At 37.4% G+C, this 19,852-nt stretch overlaps 1 protein-coding gene and 1 long non-coding RNA gene across 3 annotated transcripts in view; both read right to left on the bottom strand.

Moving 5' to 3' along the window:
- The window catches only part of LOC124167359 (protein amalgam-like), a 483,736-nt gene that overhangs the window by 62,670 nt on the left and 401,214 nt on the right, over window positions 1-19,852 (bottom strand). The window lies entirely within an intron of this gene.
- LOC124167361 overlaps window positions 5,521-19,852 on the bottom strand; it is a 90,979-nt gene continuing 76,647 nt past the window's right edge. The window contains exon 3 of the long non-coding RNA XR_006866670.1: window positions 5,521-5,623. This is a non-coding gene — a long non-coding RNA (uncharacterized LOC124167361). The remainder of the gene's footprint in view (window positions 5,624-19,852) is intronic.

Genomic DNA, 19,852 nt, shown 5'->3' on the forward strand with positions numbered 1-19,852 from the left:
TTCAGTGTTCTTCACCGTCAACTACATGGGATTTTGTTTGAATGTGAGAAAAAACTACTTGTCTGACTGTTAGTTGGTCAAAGAGAAATGCATACTATAACTGAAAACTTTTCAACAATCATTCCTGGGTACAAGGGAAATATCCAAAACTTTTTAAAACACAGATTATACTTTCATATTTTAGAGCTTTTTCTCTAAATATGAAAACATGTTCATATAATATTACAATTGAACGTATAAATTTTGCAAATGATTGTGAACGGCGAATTCCGTAATGCCGCATAGTTTCGTTTATCTCGTTACACCTGTAAAAATGGTATCTTTCCTATATTGATACGATATTTTATCTAAGGCACAATTGCTCTCTTTATTTAACAAAACATTCAATCAGCAAACCAGTATTTTTTCAAATTATTTCGTAGAATTTACTCGTACGTAATACGTTTTTCTATTTTCCTCAATTTTCTACTCGTATTTGGGGCCATTCTGCACTTCCATTATTGTCATGATTTCAAGGAGAGAATGGGGATGAATAGCATACCAGAATGGTAAAATGTATAAAATTAGCTTTAATATTGATTACCGGAGATTTTGATGAACTAAATTCACATATGCCTACATTTAGTGCGACATGATACCCAAGGAATGCCATATCTTCACCTGAAAATGGAAATTTGGTCGCAATAACGCGTTAATTCGCTGGTAATTTCTGTTTAATTCATATGGAAATTGATGAATTCATCTACTTTAATTAGGAAACTACTTCCTCGGGCTCTATCGTTCAGTATTTCAAAGGTACTAAATTTTTCTCCGCATAAAATTTTGGTTCCACAACTGCCACGGCATATTTTTCACCAGCCTGATCCGTTATGAAAGAATCGAAAGCATTTTGATCCTGTTGCCGAAAAGTCCTTCCTCTTGGTTGGGGGCCAGGCGGTGGGCTACTCCCCAATCTACGCGCTTGTTCTGCCCCTTCCACTTCATCCATGTCACGCCATTTTCTTATAAAAGCTAATGGTGACGTCACCACGTACGCCAACAACCACGCCGCATCTGTTTTCTGGCGCCTCCATCCCTCTGGCGGCGAGTATCGGAAACGAGGAAAACTTCCATCCGTTACTAAATTCCAACCCCTGAGTTTGAATATAATTAATTAATTTCAATATAAAAACATGGCATTAAAGTGCATTAATTCTTGCGTTAAATAATGGCAAGAAAGTAATTCTATTTACGTTAAATTGTAAAAGTTTAATTTTGCGCTCAAAATCGATATCTAAAAGCATTTTTCTCGGTACTGCAGGCTATATACGCCTTTGAAGCAACAAGACTTCCTCTTCCTCAACATTTCTTTTTCACAAATTTTAGCTATGGTTTTTCTTTATAGTTATACGAAGATAAATTTCGGTATTATTACATGTGTGTCAGTGAAACGAACGATGGAGGCTGATACTTTGCGGAAATCGAAAGTAGGATACAAAGTAAAATACTTAGCATATTTTCACATATATTTATTTAAAAGGGGGTCATCATGTTTCATTGCATTACAACATCATCAGACAAGTCCTGATGATAAATCATTTTTAAATATATTTATGTGAAAGAATATGAAGTATTTTACTCCATATCCTACAATAAGCTTTAGTTATCGGTGCCATTTTTACTGCACTATTTTTTGCCGAAAACTCTCTGAAAATCGCTTACGGGTCAGTATTCCCGCCCATGAATTCAATTTTTATTATTAATTACATATTTTCTAAACTAAGTAAAGTCAATGCTCATAGGAGCCCTAGAGGTGTAATGTTGGGTTCCCGAAGATGGGCAGGGAAAGAAGAAGAATTTTTGAACGTGATGGAATCCCTCAAACATTTCGTTCCCAGGGGAGCAACTGACGATGGGGAGGCGAAGAAAGCTCCGTGTCAGAAATATCAAGTGGGCAGACGAAAAAAGGAAGGGAATAACGGTGGCGCCTGAATACGATCATATCTTAAGCATGAAGGACTGTTTGTACACTGTACGAGGAAACACTGGGGAATGCAAGGAAAACTTTACCTTTAAGGTTAGAAGAGAGCATCGATGCAACATTATAATTACAATATTGGGACTCCATAAATGGGAAATAAGCCGAATTATTTTCAGGATAAGGGCCGTAAAACATAGGACAATGAAATAGGTTAATGAATACCATGAAGTTATTTTTTTCTCGCATTCGGTAGTTCAATTATTGGTTGAGATATGTGAAGGTAGAGCTCATTCCGGACCAAGTAAATGGAAAATAAGAAAATAAATTCTCAGGATTAGGGTCGTAAACATAAGGTCAATGATGCAATTTAATGAATACCGGGCAAATAATTTAGAACACACGTACAGTCGTTCAATTGTTGGTTTGCATAGGTGAAGGTAGAGCTCATCCCAGACTAGGCAAATGGAAAATACGAAGATTCTTAGGATTAGGGTCGCAAACACAAGGAAAATCGTATAATTTAATAATCCCGGGCAATTATTTTGTTCACACATTCAGCAGTACAATTGTTAGTATGGATTAGTGAAGATAAAGCTCATCCCAGACTAAGTGATGGAAAAAAGAAGAATTATTCTAAGGATTAGGGTCGTAAACACAAGGACAAAATACAATTTAACGAGTCTCGGGCAATTATTTGTTCATACATACAATAATTCAATTCAATGGCTCGGATAACAGAGGAAAGAGCTCATACCGGGCTAAATCACAGACTTAACCCTTATTCAGGTAGGGTGCAGGCTACTTTCCCTGTTCCAATTGCCGCATCGAGAATTTATGCTTGAGGATTACCCAAAGCGGAGAGTAGGAAGACCTTGCTGAAAGCTATTTTATATTGTTATAACGTATTATTTTGCTGTTTCCGGCCGTACGCAGGCTAAATGAGAGAGCATAGCTTAAATCTACACTAACTACTCGAGAAAAGTATCTACATCCTCAGCTACCAAACTAATTTGGACGGTGGAAAATATGAAAATATTGCCACAAAAATGCTTAACATAAACTGCGAAACATCGATTATTCTCTGATAAAAATTAAAAAAAGCGCCGGTTGCCTCCGGAAAATAGCATACCCATAATCACCCCAGTATTGACTCTGGTATAAACTCTTTATATTTTAGGTAAAAGCAAGTTCTACTTTTCATGCCATGGAAAATTCGGGATAATAACGCTAGCCTGAAATGAGTATAATTCGCGTAAAAAAAATAGATTTAATTTAAAAGACCCACGATTTACCATACATGTGATAAATTTCTTATTTTTTACTTCTCAGTGTATTCCATACTGTTTTTGGAAAATGCTGTTTTATAAAAATAATTTTTTATTTAAATTTGGTTTACTACATTTTATAGGTAAATCATGTAATCGGTTAAACCACAGCTGTTAAATGAATTTCTTCCGAAATATTCATAACTATCGCCATCTATTGAGAAAATGTAAAACTATGGAAAATTTCAAAAGTCTGATTATTGAAAATTGTATTATCATCAGAACCTAGGAAGCGTGAAAATTATCATGACACTGGGAAGTGTGTTGAAAAACAATTAAAAGATTTCATCGAAAAATCAGACAAACAGGCGACTGAAGTAAAAAAACGTGTTAAAATACGACCGGGTGATAAAGTATGATGCATCCTTTTAAATCTCTTCTGCTGCAATGCAAAAATATTGTCGCGGTTGCCAGCTAACAGCAGAAAAAGAATGTGATAATGGGTTTGTGCGGCAGTTCCCGGAATTTCGCAGTCGAGGTCACGGTCAAATCCAGGACGAGATTTTGGCGACGACTATGCGTATCTTTCAAGGACAACCGGAATACCGCCTCGCATTTTTTTTGGCGCACACCCCAAACTAACACGCGAATATGAAATCGATATACTCTCTTTGAATAACGGATTAAGTGACATATTTTGGGCGTCGTAGTGGGCATATAACGCATTGGCGTCACCGCTACGTAAGGAGCGTTAGTCTACTTCAGTTAAAATTATGTACGATTTAAAATTAGCCGATAGTATAATACAGTGACGGATACATGTGTGGGGAGTAGGGGGCGCGCCCCCCCCCTTGCGAGGCCGCCCGCACTGCCGAACATAGCAGAACCACTATTGTAACCTTTTCTATAACATAAGATGGCATTGTCTTGTGTATACGTATTTTCAGTTTAAATAAAACTATCTTAAACTTTGCATATCATTACGACAAAAGCAAAGGTAGCTCAAAGTATCTTTTGCCCCACCTCCCTTGAGTTTATTTTCTGCAACCGCTACTGGAATAATAGCAAATATAATCAAACCACCTTATCATTATTATTACTATTCCACACGGGCAAAGTTTCAAAGCTCATTCCCTATTCATCAGTTACTGAGCTATCAGAAAGAGGATAAACTTTGGATTTAACAAAAGTACTATCATATAATAAAGTGACCCTTTTTATAGTTCCTTAATGATACTATTGGGAGAATATCCGCCATAAAGAGAAAATAGGGAATTTAATTCTAGCGTCACAGAAAAAAACATTAAAAGAGTTAACATATAATTTCATTAGACTTGAATATGATAAGGAAATATGATAAAAATTAAATATTTAACTGCTAAAGTAACTTATCGCCGAACTAAAGACATACCAATTACACGCGCACCCCGGCTCCATCCACAATATTAAATCACAGCACGCTCGAATAAACGTCTTTTAGGCATCTGCCAAATCTTAACTATCAGCCATAATGCTCTCGTATTCAGATCTATGTCTCTTAAGGATTGACATAATAAGGAGACTATGAAATATCGAGTCTTCGTTGATTCGCTTCTGGATACACGAGAGATCTTTTCCCTCATTGGCATTAATTTCTTTTGAAGGGCCGACTGATTCGCAGACGGTATTCAGAGTGCCCTCAGAGAGAGCGGCAGGATCGTTAGCCGAGAATAGCCATTCAGAGGCGAGAGTATGGGATATTGGCAGGAGAAGAAGCGTTTGATAAAGGGTGTGGTAAGAATATTATTGGTTCTGGGTCAAGAGTGTAAGCGCTTCCGGGAACCTGCGAATCATCAGAAGAGGGGATATATGTATCAGGAAGAAGGAAAAACCTACAGCGGCCAGACGGTGCAAATCAGGGTCATAGGCCTCTGGAATACCAAAAACATGATACGAAAAGGAGCTGTTAAGGCCTGTTTACACGGCACATTAACACGTACGGGTTAATGTCTAAATGTATGAACGCGAGAATGAACGCCAAAATGCACCGTGTAACCACCAAACTTGGGCAAATGCAAGCACAGAAAATAGATACTGTCCTAATTTGGGTCATGCATTCGTACATGCTCCGTTCCGGTCCACAAAAACCATTCAAAAAAACAGACAGAAACTCGTAAGTGTTAATGTATCGTGTAAACAGGCCTTTAGAAGAGTTCTACTTAAGGAACTACGACTAGGAATCATTATAATATTATTTAAGGCAATTAAAGTGATTTTCAACGCCCTTCAAGTAGCATGCATTAAACATACCACAAGGTCCAGGTTCATCCAACTTACAATGAATACGGACCGGGTGTAATGTACTTTTGATGGCAGGATCACCAAGGAGGAATTTAAATCACCTGGGGCAGTTGTTTACCTGAAATAGAAGAAACAAAGATGATAATTAGAATACAAATTTCAAATACGTATAAATAAATTTTAAAAATTTTCACTGCAAAAAAAACTCTCTCAAGACTTCTTGGAAGTCTGTTATGATAACGAGCGTAAAGACACGTCTCAATTAAATAGCATAATTTAATTACCCTTACGAACATAGATTGAGAATTTGCCATCGTTATCGTAGATGGACTTTAAATACACTTTAAAAGTGCAGGCATAGAAGGTGGACAGGATGATATTTAGTCTACTTAACTCACTCTGCCAGTGTTAAGGAAAATTTGTGTAATTGGGAGGGTTGGAAGGACGTAGAACATAAAATGTCACCCTGAGAGCACGAAAAAAGTCTGAATTGATATCAATTTCAATTTCAAATCAACTCTTCTGTGACGAGAGAAGACTGGAGGCGTTCGAGATGTGGGTGTGGAGAAGAATTCAGAAGGTGAGCTTGACGGAAAGGAAGAGGAACGAAGAAGTGCTGAACATGGTGGGTTAGGAGAGGCAGCTTTTATGTGGGTGTATTTATATGGATGCGGAGGAGACAGAAGGTATGGATGGAGCGAGTACTTAGCGGGTAGGGCTTGTAGAAAACTGTGTTGGAGGGTAAAATGTTTGATAAGCGAGAGAAAGTTAGGAGAAGAATAGTATTTTTATATAGAAGGAAAGGGAGTAGGCCTTATTTTGAATTGAAGTGGGAAGTCCATGAGGGGAGGGGAGACACTCGGAATGCTTTGTAAAGCTCCATGCAAACCCACCTTGATCGGTTGAATACTTTAATAAAATAAACTCCTCAGTCAGAAGAGTTTTTAGTAGTAATAGGGTGGTTTCCTATTATTTTTTAATTGCCTAAATCGAAAGATAATTACTCCTGGAGTACGCATTTCACGCTTTTAGATTTCTAAATGACGATATCTTTTTTTCGCCAATAAATGAAAAGTGAAAAACTTCAAGCGAAAACGCAACGGCTAAGTATGAATGCTGGGAAAACTCCGTGTGACCTCATTCTGGTTCCCGTATTCTGACCTCATTGGACTTGTTAGCCTGAAGTTTTTTTTACTGTTTGATTCAAAATCCAATTTCACTTCCTATTTTTTTCTATCTGATAACATTCTTGTTTAATTACAACATGACTTAAGGCTTTACGATTCCTGTTCGGTGCAAAAATTCTTGTGTGTTCATTTATAATTTGGTTTGCACATAAAATCAGACACCAGAAATCCGGGAACAGGAATGAGAACGCTGGCTATTTAAATCGGAGCGAAGAGGTAATAACTTCCTTTTAAACATCTATCGTTCAAATTTGAAGGACGATTGCCCAATAATTATTGGTAAATTACTGACCTTGAGCTTGTCAAACTATACCATAAATAGAATTGAAAAACAAAAAATTAAACAGTCTCATTCCAATGCTGAAATAAAATAAGGCTCCCTAATCCATTTTGGGTTCGATTCCATTAGTCTAATGGGCTTACAAACGTCGACTTGATATCTTTATCTAGAATATAGTTTTATATTCTGAGGTATTAATGAGTTTCGCGGGTCGAACTCAAACGCCTTTTCGCAGACATAAGAGCATAAACAGTTAAAATACTTTGGAACATTTAATGAGTCTGAATGATATCCGCACAGTCATCAAACATGAAACGATGCCTAATTTGAAACTACGCTTTCATTCATGTGCGTATAAGGTATGGCCCTATTGACGAGAAATTTAAATTCAGCAAAGATAACGTTTCTATTCATCTTGACTGAGGCCAAAATCGGATTAGAGAACCGGGAAATTCATCCAATGCAAGGATTGATATCCAAAATTAAATAAGGAGACGCTTCTACGGTTAAACTACATTCAATAAGGAAAAACATTTTTTAGCTTTCAAATTGCTTTTGGCATTAACATCTACTTTCGCTACAATGCGCTTCCACAGAAGAATGGTGAAGATAAAACGGATAGAGCGATTAAGTAATGAAGAAGTTCTGAGAAGTTCGGAAGTAAAAGAGTTCTAAACATCTTAAGACGAGACAACTTAGTTGGCTACATTATAAGGCATAATGGCCGGATGGAAACAATTGTATAAGGACAGGTGGAAGGGAAGAAGAGCGAGGGACGGCCCCGAATGAGTTAAATTGGAAAAGTTATCATAGGGTGAAAAAGAGAAGAAATACGTCGGAAAGGCTAGCGAATAGGAGAGAGGAATGGAGAGCTGTGTCAAACCAATATTAAGATTTTTGACTTATGATGATGATGCTTTTATTATAAATTTTTTTATAGCGCAAGTTTTTACGCATTTCCGCCCAGAAAACGTTTTGCTTACGATTGTGAAGATATTTAGGTAAGTTGCTCCAGTGGTCATCTTAGGCAATGCAGTACAATATTTTGGTGATAGATCAAGTTGTTTCGTCAGGAATACCCGTTGCCATATAGATACCCAGGGTGGTACCGAGTTTATAATTTAATGCTTTTCAAGTTTTTGCCGCGTATATATAGCTCTCTCTCCTGGCGGCCGCGGTGTTGTTGGCCGGTTACCCTTGCTGCTGCGCCGTGATAGGTTGGATTTCTAAACACTCTCTTCCAGGCGTTGTTTATGTTGTATCCGTTTTCTCTATTAAAGTTTTTGGGCGTTAGATGATCTCTATTGCCTCTCTTATCAGCCTGGGGTAATACCTCTTTTCTTTTGCGATGATTTTCGCTTCGTCAATTATTATATTATGCCCAGGCTCACTCCATGCATGCTCGGCAACTGCTGAGAGGTCGAACTTCTTGTTCTGTGTGGCCCTCTTGTGCTCCTGCAGGCGGATCTTCATGGATCTGCATGTTTCACCGATGTATGATTTACCGCATGAGCATGGTATGCGGTATACTCCTTCGTTGAGATTATTTGGAAAAATAACCTGAGAGGCAGTAGGGATTCTCTCTGGTTATACATTTTAAAATAAATGCAAATACCTTATGAATAAGGGTCTGAAATTTTAACGTGCTTGCTCTTATATAACGACTGTGATATTATTAGAGCTTAAAAACCAGTTATGCATAAAAATTCAGAGTGAAAAATCAAAATAAATCAATAAATTCATTGTAATCGGCTTTCCAGAAATTCAACCGGTAAATCACTTCACAAATGAAAAACAAACTTAAGAAGTTTATATTTAGAACACTAAAAAGAGATTTTTCGGGGGTATGGGCGTACACTTTACGATATAAAATAATTTGGTGAAGTAAATCAGCCATCAACCTTGAATATCCTCGTTTGATTAGCACTGACAATGAGACTGAGTGCTTATACTTTTTGCTTGAGGCCTACGTGTTTAGAATTAAGTTTTGCTTGAGGCCAACGAAGCCGCGTACTTTTGCTTATCGCTTAAACCGGCCCTAGGTCCTCTTAAGATCCCGAAAGGCATTTGGTGTCGTTTGAACTCTTGAACGAAAACGAAAGCCAAAGATGGGCCATCAGAGACCCAGAGAAGCTACATCATGCTCACAAGCAATTTGGGAGAGACCACTCATTTTGCACAGCGGCCTAGAAGACGAGTCTGAATGGGGAGGGACCATATGTACGCGTCACGGCGAGAAATGAATCACTGCCACGGCGAACACCCTCCTAATCCAAATCCCAGGCATTATTGGGTGTCACACAAACTCACTCACGCCCTACCAACGACGCTAGTTTGAAACACCTTTCCGAGCATAAATCATGCCGTGAACGTCCTTGAATGGCCCAACTCTTTATTTGGAACGAAGATACAGAAAGGGAGACTTGACAGCAGTCAAATGCAAAAAAAAGATCAACAGGTCCTCGATTAACATCACAATGAGATTTCATTTTTTGGAGAAGTAAACAGAAAAAAATATAAGGGTTAGAATGAGACGAAAATATCAGAGCCAGTCAAAGTGACGCTCGAACCAAGCTTCAAGGTCACTCCCAAAAAAAAAATGGCAATAGAAATAAATTTAAATTTAGTATTATTTATGACTATAATTCAAGCATTATTAATAATTATTATTCAATACATTAATAATTAAGAATAATACTAATATGAAATTTATAGCAATTACAATTTTTTCTAACCGATTAACCCATTATTCCCCAGACTGCATATAGTGCTTTTGCCTTTGGTTATTTCGTATTTTACGGTTTATTTTGGCCTAATTAAGATTAATTTTCAGAAAAAAATATTATATTCATCATGATATATGATTTACATAATGTTGCGTTTACGCAACGCTGGGAAAACCCCGGTAAATAAAATCAAAAAATAACTTTTTAAAACTTAGGTTGCGTATTTTATTTGTATCGTCTTTTCTGATGTAATGTTCAATAATATTCAGCGTGGAATTAAACGTAGCACTTTTCACAACATAACTTATCTTTGATTTGCACACTCGACATCTTTGCGGGGAGTTATAAGTATGCTTGCGGATGAAATGCCCAATTCTCCCTTCACGGGCATCTCTTGGTATGTCATTTTTCCTAAGGTGTCCCGCCAGCGGGCACCGATTTTTATGCCAAATCAGCATATTCATCAGCATTGTATTGGAAACAATTACTTGCCTCAGTAAAATTTTACGATCTCAGACCAAAATTCTAACAAATGAATTGCTTTGCCCGTGACTGGCGTAAAATCACCACGGAATCACCTTTGGACTATCAACCCCTTTTCGGAATAGAGGTTTTTTGCCCTAAATCTGGATATGGTAACATGCAACATAATTATTGAGTAAATCTACCCCTCCCATTCCCTGATTGTAATCGTTGATGATATTTCGATTTTCCTCGGGAATCTTCGTGAACACCTTTCACGAAATATCACTTTCAAGTTCCGCCTCTCCATATGGCAAATATTGATAAAAATAGCCTGTAGAAGAGACCAGACACCACAATGTATAACCTACTCTGAATTGTTCCCAACCAATAACATTTTAGCTGTGTGCCACCTGAAATATGGAATCATTTGTTAGGAAAATTCCTAACTGAATGGAATTTTCGTTTAGTCTGTTGAGAACAGATCCGACTTTCAAAAATTTATCACTTTGTGTATTTGAGAATTATCGGAGAGCTGTCAGTATTTATTTAGGTAATTCATCAAACCGAATCCGCGTCATACATTGCCTCACAATTGCGACAGACATCTCCTCTTAGCTTGTCAAGTACAACTTAGTGCGCGGTAATATATGATATCCCGACAACATTAGGATTCCAATTATATTTTTTTAATCTGCCTTACTCTGAGTAAATGCATGGTTATTTATCTCCTCATCGTAGTTATTTGAGTAGCTCAAAATTATTTCAAGTAATTTTCGACTGAGAAATAAGTGACAGATTGGTGAGTGGCCTCCATACTGAGTAACAAGTGTTTCTATCACTTTTTTCACGCAGAAATTTGGGACTACTACGGATGTAGATTCTATTTTTTCACATTTAGATGAACCTGTTTGTTCTCTGCATTTTTTGCCTGGGCGTGCGCGTTAACTGGACGATTTTTCTTTAGATACTACTTGAGTAAACTGTGATTTGCCTTGAATTGCCTACTGCAATCATCCATATTTGAAATACTGAGAAGATGTAATCCCCATTGTAGTTCCAAAGCTTAGAAAATATTATACATCACCTCTCCTGTTAATTTATATTCTTCAGGTACCTTCTTGACGGTTCTTCTAAAGTAAACGTCTGAGGCGTAGAAATAACGGGTAAAATTTTCTTCACATTTAAATCTGAATGAAACCCCTGGATAAATCATTTTGCAAAACACCGAGCAAAACCTACTGCGGTATTATTGATAGGATTACTGGACGAGAGATAAAGATGCATTTCAGAGGACTTTCTAACCGGTACGAATCCAGCTGAAGCTAGATTATTAGCCTTACATCACCTAAGCGATAAAAGAAAAAATAGGTAACTCAGGATTGCACGGAGAAAATTACAATGAGTGAATAGAGGAACACTCCAACTTCCATCACAATCCTGCTTCAGCTAATACGTTTCTCACCCTCTCATTCTACCATCTCTGAAACTGAATGCATCAGAAGCTGAATTTAACGTCTATTAAGTAATCCTTCCACTCAACGACATGGGAGTGACATTGCCCTGTATCGGTTCCACATGTGCGCGCAAGTTTGACTCCACGAAGTACCAGTGTTCAATGTAAAATTCGTACCGATGGCCATTTTGGAATTCAAGATGCCATTCACCTTTTCTTTGTAAACTCACAACCTTTGAGTGCCAAAAATGCAGCTAAACTGCCTCTAAAAGACTAAGTTGTCGATAAAAAGCCATACTGACGAGTTTCGTTATGCTTTGAGAAAAGCCCTCTGGTCTACCAGAGAATTCCCATCGTTGCGTAAACGCAACATTATTTACAACATCCATATTTATGCCAGTAAAGACGGAAGTTTGTGAAAAAAATAACCATGATGAATAAAGAAACTTCGAACTAAGAGAAAACATTACCTATAGTAAGATTACTCAATAAATCTTTGTAAAAAATGATTTACAATATGTAGTACTTCAACTCTTCAAAATAGGCAAATTTCGAAGTAACATAAAAATTATTATTTTAATGAAAATTTTTCCAAAAATAACTGAATAAGAACAAAAGGTATTTCAGGAATTCAGAAAACCAGAGAAAAAAATATCCTGACGCAAAGATTTTTTCTAATAATTACGATTCTATAATGTTGCGTTTACGCAACGCTGGGGATTAATGGGTTAAGGTAGGTTTCCATGGAGGACTTCAGGAGCATTCTGGCAAACTCCAATTCATTCATGCACTTCCCTCTTCGATTAACAGTAAGGCCTACTCGCTTTGGAAAGGATTTAACTTTTTGATGGAGAAAATTTGAAGGAAATACTGTAACTAACGGACTAGCATTTGGATTGACCGAGTAAGTGATAAGAAAATCCTACGAAGAGTACTCGAGTTGAAGAGCCTCATGAAAGCCTTAGATAGAATACAGAACACTTGGCCGTATATTTAAACTTGATGACCTGATGAAGACAAACGCCGGGGACAAGTGGATGGCAAGAATGGAAAAGGAGGTCCGCAAATGAAATATAGAATATATGGAGAAGATAAAGAAGGATGTGAATGAGAAGTTATTATTGAGGTACTCTACCCAGTAAGGCCGATTTCCAGAGTGTACTTAAAAAGCATGCTGGTAGTCTCTCCCTCTTTTATTAACTTCCCACTTCGGTACACAATATGACCTACTCACTTTCATTCCTTCTAAAAATCTTATTCTCTTCCTTCATCTCCCTCGTTTACCTAACATTCTACCCTCTAACACTGTTTTCAACATCCTCTTCAAGCTAAGTACTCGCTCCATCCTTGGTATCTAATCTAGATGCTGCCTCTCCTCACCCACTATATCCAGCACTTCGTCGTTCTTAAATTTAGCTTCACACCTTTGGACCGTTTTTATAGAATAAATTAGTGCGTACTCAGCCCCATCTATCAATCTTCCGAAGGACTAAAAGGTACGTAGCTGCAGTATGCACTGTCATAATTTAGAGTTGAGTAGTTCCTTTGCTGACTCAATCTCTTTTCCGCAGATTACTTCTCCAATCCATTGTTATATCCCTCATTGCAAGATGTCTTCTTCCAATTTCAACGGTTTGCGTAGACAAAACACGGAAGGAAAGGGTAAATGAAAAGACTACGACAGTGGTGATTCAATACATATCACCCCCATTAAAAATAACAAAGCCTAAAGTAATTTTCGCGCGAATGTAATGAGATTCCACGCTAATGATTTCTATCCACGTCAACACTGGCCTATTGATTCTGCAATCTCACTCCGAGCGATCCCTAAGGTCAATATATCGCTATTTTTTTATAATCCCTCTTCACGGATGACATTCGCTAAAACCCTAAAAGATATCGACGAGAAAAAGACCTCCAAGGGAGGAGCGACAAAACCTCTTTTACGTGGACTGGGTCCTTATGCTCGGCAAGGTTTTTTTTCCCAAGCCGGGTGGCTGGTTTTAAGGGACAAAAAAACTAAGGCTGCATTAGTGTGAAAGAAGTTCTGAAGGTCGGGATGTATAATAAAAGGGTTATCGTTATTGAAGCATCAAGAGTTTTGAATTGGGTTTCGGAAGCAAAAAAGTGACCTTGAGATAGCAGACAGGGAGACTGGGAGAACGTTGGAGCAACCGCGGCTTCATTCATGGACAGGAAAAGATTATGATGGAAAGAAACCGGTGGGTACCTTGCACAGCATATTTTTAAGATAAAGACGCTACTAATTAAGGATTAATTTAGTCATGAAAACCAGTACCTTGCATGAAATCCCATTAGTTTTCCTTAGTTACTCGTAAGTTTTGATTTAAAACACAAATTGATAGAAATTTCCAACATAATTGCCACCGTGAAGTTAGTATTAGGAATGTAATATCCCAACACTCGAAAATATAGCTAGGTATCCATGGAAATGTTGGCATATTTTCGTTTATTCATATGCATTAAGAAACTTAGGAATTGATAGATGGTGATACCATTAGAATTAATGGGGTTGTTTACTACTCCGAGTTCGAATATAGCTGAAAGCACTTTACTTCTTTTATGGAAAACCACGATTTTTCTCCAGATGTTCTGCATAGGAAGTAGGGGCCACTTTTGAACGAGAGCATTCGAAAACATTTTCACTACCAAAGTTTATTTAAGCACTTTATTGCTAGTATCATAGCCTGCAATCAATTAAAAATCCACATAATGTTTTCATACGCACAGTATTATTCCACACGGTGCTACCTAAAAGACGAATTTTCGCTCAGATGCTGCCATAATGTCAAAAACATCATAAGGATCCTTGTAGCACCAATTATCTCAGAATAGAGGTGTTGGACGAGAACAATAGAAGCACGCTTTCCTAGATAAGTTTTTGCTAGCCACTTTGTATCAGAGTCCTCTAGATTGCTCTCTCAACACTTATGGCAATATAGAGGACTCTGCTTTGTATCAGCTTACAGCGCTTTACGGCAGTTACGCGAGAGAAGGTACTGAAATATCCCTTTAGCGATGAATATCTTGTATATCATGCAAACTTTGTGGCATTGTATATTAGTTAACTGAAACATCGCCATATTTCCTCAGAATATCTTTGAACATTATCAACTTCTCTTGATGTTGCTTGACAACGAAACGCGTCATGTTCGAATAAATTCTGCGTAAAAATTGCAATGTTTCATTTGACTTATCCATAGCAATGAGGCTAAATGAACGAAGCGAAGCGAAAAACCTAGGTACTCCATGGAAACCAACCTTAATCGATATAGTGCTTTTATAATAATAATTGGTAGTAATGCTATTTTTTTGCTATTTTTCATCCTGTTTCATAAACGAAGGAAAGCGAATATTAATAGAGTTACAAAAACAACTGCGCGATAATCAAACCGCTATTTGCCTTTGGAGAGTATAATCTATCCCCTTATAGACTAAAAACAAAATTATTCTATTAAATGCTTCCTCCTAATCAGAGAGCTCCATTCATGGGTGATTAGTTTATCAGAGCGTCAACTGTGGGCGACACCTGCGTGTTATCTTTGGAGTCAACTTTCTGCATCCTCAACGTAAGTACTGTCTTCCGTTTGTGATCTCAGTATCCCGGAGATTTAGTTCTCAGAAGAGTCGACACGTGCCGCCGACGCAAAACCATCGTATACGTGACCTATCGCAACTGCGTTATCAGAAACTGAATGAAACAAGTGCGCTTCTATGGCTACGCATACCTTCTGGATGAGTTCCTGAGATAGTAATGGTAGCCCTAAGGAGACGCATCACTCCCTATCGAGGGGTCGTATTTTTAGCTTTTTAATTTGCCACTTAGAAGTGCTTAGGGAGATGGAAGTCACGCTGGCTAGATACAATCTAAAGTTAAGCAGGACCAAAACCAAGACACTCGTTGTAAGCAAAACAGGAATACCAGCACATATAACTTTGGGTAATACACAGCTGAACAATGTAGAAGAATTCACGTATTTAGGAAGCAAGATCACCACGGATGCCAGAAGCAAAAGGGAAATAAGCAGTAGAATACAACAGGCAAAAATAGCTTTCAACAAGGAGAGAAAGATATACGTTTCAAAAAACATGAGTATCAAGATTAGGATGAATCTACTCAAAACTTTTGTATGGAGCATAATGCTTTATGGTAGTGAAACTTGGACGATAGGAGCAGCAGAGAAAAAAAGAATTGATGCTTTTGAACTATGGTGCTCCCGTAGAATGTTAAAAGTTTCATGGGTAGACCGGGTAACGAATGAGGAGATACTGGAAAGACTGGGAGTGAAAGCAGACCTGTGGAGAATTCTAACTGCAAGGAGAAGTAAATGGGTAGGACATTTACTGAGACAAAATAATGGATTGGTAAAAACAGTTTTAGAGGGCACTGTGGAGGGGAAGAGCGGCAGAGGAAGGCCGAGGTTGAGCTATATCACCCAAGTAATGAAGGACATGGACTGCAACAGCTACCTAGAGCTGAAGAGGCTGGCGGAGGACAGACAGAGATGGAGAGACTGCTGCAAACCAACCCAAGGGTTGATTACTTAGAAGAAGAAGAATTTGCCACTTAAAATTCATTAAACATTTACGTTATCACTTTCACATTTCCAGACTTTATAGAAAATATTTTTTTCAAATTTTCCCTATATTTCATTTTTTTAAGGCAGGACAATCTTGACTATTTTATTTCCACATCATGGATAAAATTTGCCAATATATCCCGAAGTCTAGGGGGTGAATATTCTCTTTGAAATTTTAATTCATTTAGAGCAAAGCCTTTATGATGAGTAATGTTTCACTCTAATGCACTGATATGATACACTAACCGATAAAAAACAGGGTTAAGCCAAAGATTGAAGTCTTCAGGAAGAATTCAAGGGTTATACAAGAGATGTCCATTCCAAGACAACGCTGGCAATAATGCGGTACTCGTGACCGAGTTTCTACGGCTAGATTTGAGACCCACGCGCTCTCAAGGCTAGACGATAAATGAAGAGGGCTGGGTTAATGGCTGACGTAAATAGACGACGGATGCAGAGGACATCGATAATCATACATTTATGCACGCTGGGAAGTTTCCAACGGCCTGCATTGTGCAACGAATGAATGGGGAATAGTTTTCTTCTGTCCCACTTAAAAGAGAACAAGGGAGTGAAATCACTTCGTAGGTAATTGATGAAAGTAAGTATAATTGATTGGCGACGAAAATGGGAAGGAAAATCTGAAACATAGCTTAGAGCCATTAACCTGAAATAGTTTAGTAATTATTTCACGCACTTTACAGCGGGAGCGCAAGAGAAGGTACTGAAATATCTATTCGGCAATGAGGATAAATAGATACGCGAACGAAGGATGACAGTGATTAATAACCTTAATAAATCAACAGTTCATCTACGACGCACTCGGGCCCTATTTTCATTTGGAAAGATTATCTATGAGATGAAATACAAAACTACCCTATTTATATGCTTCTCTCTGAGATAGTTGGCTCACAGCTATTTTCAGGGAAAAAGATGCAAGTTTTTTTTTTAAACTTTTGAATGGTTTCCCAGTTATGAATCATTATGTAAGCCAGAAATACGAAACAATTCTCGGATACTATTTAAAAGAATCGATAAAATCATTCGTGATTTCCGTATTATTAAGTTTTTTTTTTCAAATGAAACTGGTCGAATAAAATGTAAATTCTACTAAATTATAATAATTTGCTATTAAAGAAAAAGAAAAATACTAATGCATATTCTTTTCTCCTTTTAGTTATTATTCATCGCATGACAGTGAAATTTAAAAAAAGCTACCTGCCGTCCAAATATACTCGTGTGTTTCATCAGGGTTGGGATACCTCCAGATTTAAAAAACAGCACGTGAAAGTTATGAGAAAAAATCTCGGTTCGGTACAACCAACGCGAGACCGTTGGTTTACGAGCAATAAGGGTGAATTATATGACCGTGGTGGATATTAAACCCACTTCTTTCACGATAGATTGGTATTCGACCCTTTATTGACAGTCGCCACTAGCTATGTAGAGGTGGCGACCTTCCACAGCGCACTCAGGACAGAAGACTCTCTTCAAACAACTTTTAGAGCGTTCTGCTTATAGAAGATATCGTGAAAAGTAATAACTGGACTAATTCATCTTTGAGAAAGTCGTAAAACACGGTTTTTATTCCTATTAATGCCAAGTAATTCATACCCGTAACATGGTAGCTCCTATTTAAAAAATAATAATTGGCCCAAAATAATAAAGATATAATAGATAATCGTCAGCCAGATTTTTTACACTGCAATGAACATAATTTCAGAACTGTGGGATTATTAAGTAAGATCTACCACCTCTTGGCTCTGTTTATTGATATTCCTTAGTACTTCATAGCACCGCAGGAGATTCATTCAAAATCCATACTTATTATATTATAATTATCCTCCACGCCAGCGTATGAGTTTACTCCCAGAGAAAGTGTGTGGAATATAATTCTCCTAAACGGGCTAGCATTTTTGATGGCCATATGTTGGTAATACATTGAATTTTTCATATTAAAAAAAGAAGCCTAAAGTTTGGTGGAAGCAAACAACCTATATAGCCTTTTTATAGGTCCATAGCCAAATGATACATTTGTACATTACGGAAAAGAATATCAAGTTTACTATATATAAATTACCTGGCGTTTAGCTCGAATTGTAAAAAAAAACACTCTTGATCTGATTTGGAACTTTTATCTGATTACACCAAAAAATGGTGTCAACTTTAAGCGAATGAAAATGAAAGACTAGCCACCAGAAGCACTGCCGTTAGAACTAGTCTAGAACAATTCATAGGCGTTATTTTCAGCTTAGATATTAATACTCATCGTCCATTAGCAACTAAACTGCGGGAAACGAGTCATAATTCTTAGCCAACGAAACAGCAATTACTCGATGTTTAAAATTCATTTCCTAAGAATTTGAGGCCGAGTGTCCAGAGAATACTGAGAATATGATTATCAGGTTATTAAGAAGAAAAGAAAATAATTTCTCGCGACTGCTATTGAAATCGTTCTTTCAAAAGTCGAAATATTAACATCTGCCAAACGACAGGCGGTTGCCACGGCATATACGATGAACATGAAGAGATCACTTTTTCCTTACTTCAATTACAACAGCTTCAGATTTCCTTATTTTATTGCCCGGGTGACATTAAAAATAATTTATGACAATTCCAAAAGTTCAATGCCACGTACACTAACCAAATAACGGTAAAAGCCTGAAAATTATCTCAATATGCAAGTTTTACCACCGTAAATGGCGATGGAAGTGGTCTGACTTCATTTCAATAGCGTCATTTCATGAGAATATTTAGCAATGCGTCATTTTCCCTCATGATGGACTTTTTTTTGTGTTGCCTCTCAAGTCTCATTGGTCATTTTACGCCGGCCGCTAGTGCAATGCCAATTTTCGCCGCGAGGAGTCATTCGTTCAGGCTGAGTGCCAAGCATGGCGAACACGCGCACCATGGCGAACATCGCCATGATGCGACCACGTGGTTAAGGAATGCCCAAGCAAAGTATTGAGGTCGCGACTCAGTTCCATCGGCGGTGAAAAAAATTATTTTTTCCCCGTAATATTTCGAAAAAGTAAAATAACTCTTCAGATTTCTTATAGCTTCAAAATTATTTCTTTCAAACCACGTCTAAAACATTGCATACCACGATCCACATCTGGTGATCATAGTTGATCCAACTGGATATGCTCATGGCATGCTAGCTTAAGTACTCATATATCCATTAAGAAGGAAGGCAAGTAAAAAATCAATTATTATTTTAAACCAAATAAAAGTGAAAAAAAACTAAGAAATTATTTCATACCTCACTTCGAGAGAGAAAACCAGAACTTTACCTCTTTGCTTTAATTATCTAAATATTAGCTATATCGTCCCTTAGCCTGTAAACATCGGTTAGTATACCGATATTTAATTTCAATTTCTTTGACGAAAAAAGGCAGTTCAATTGACATTGAAGGTTGTAGTGGTAGGTGAAAACTATTTGTCCGAAAACCTATCACACGACTGACCATGTCTGAAAATATATAAAAATGATTTTAATTCAACGCTATTTGATATTAGTATAATTGATTTATGAAAAACGTTTTCTTTTTTAAAATGGTAAATCCTCTACGCTTCATTTTAAAACATTGCCTGAAAATATAAACAAATGTCAACAAGCATCAGATATTCTTTCA

This window comes from Ischnura elegans, chromosome 10 (genome assembly GCF_921293095.1).
Source record: "Ischnura elegans chromosome 10, ioIscEleg1.1, whole genome shotgun sequence".
NCBI classification, from domain to species: Eukaryota; Metazoa; Arthropoda; class Insecta; order Odonata; family Coenagrionidae; genus Ischnura; species Ischnura elegans.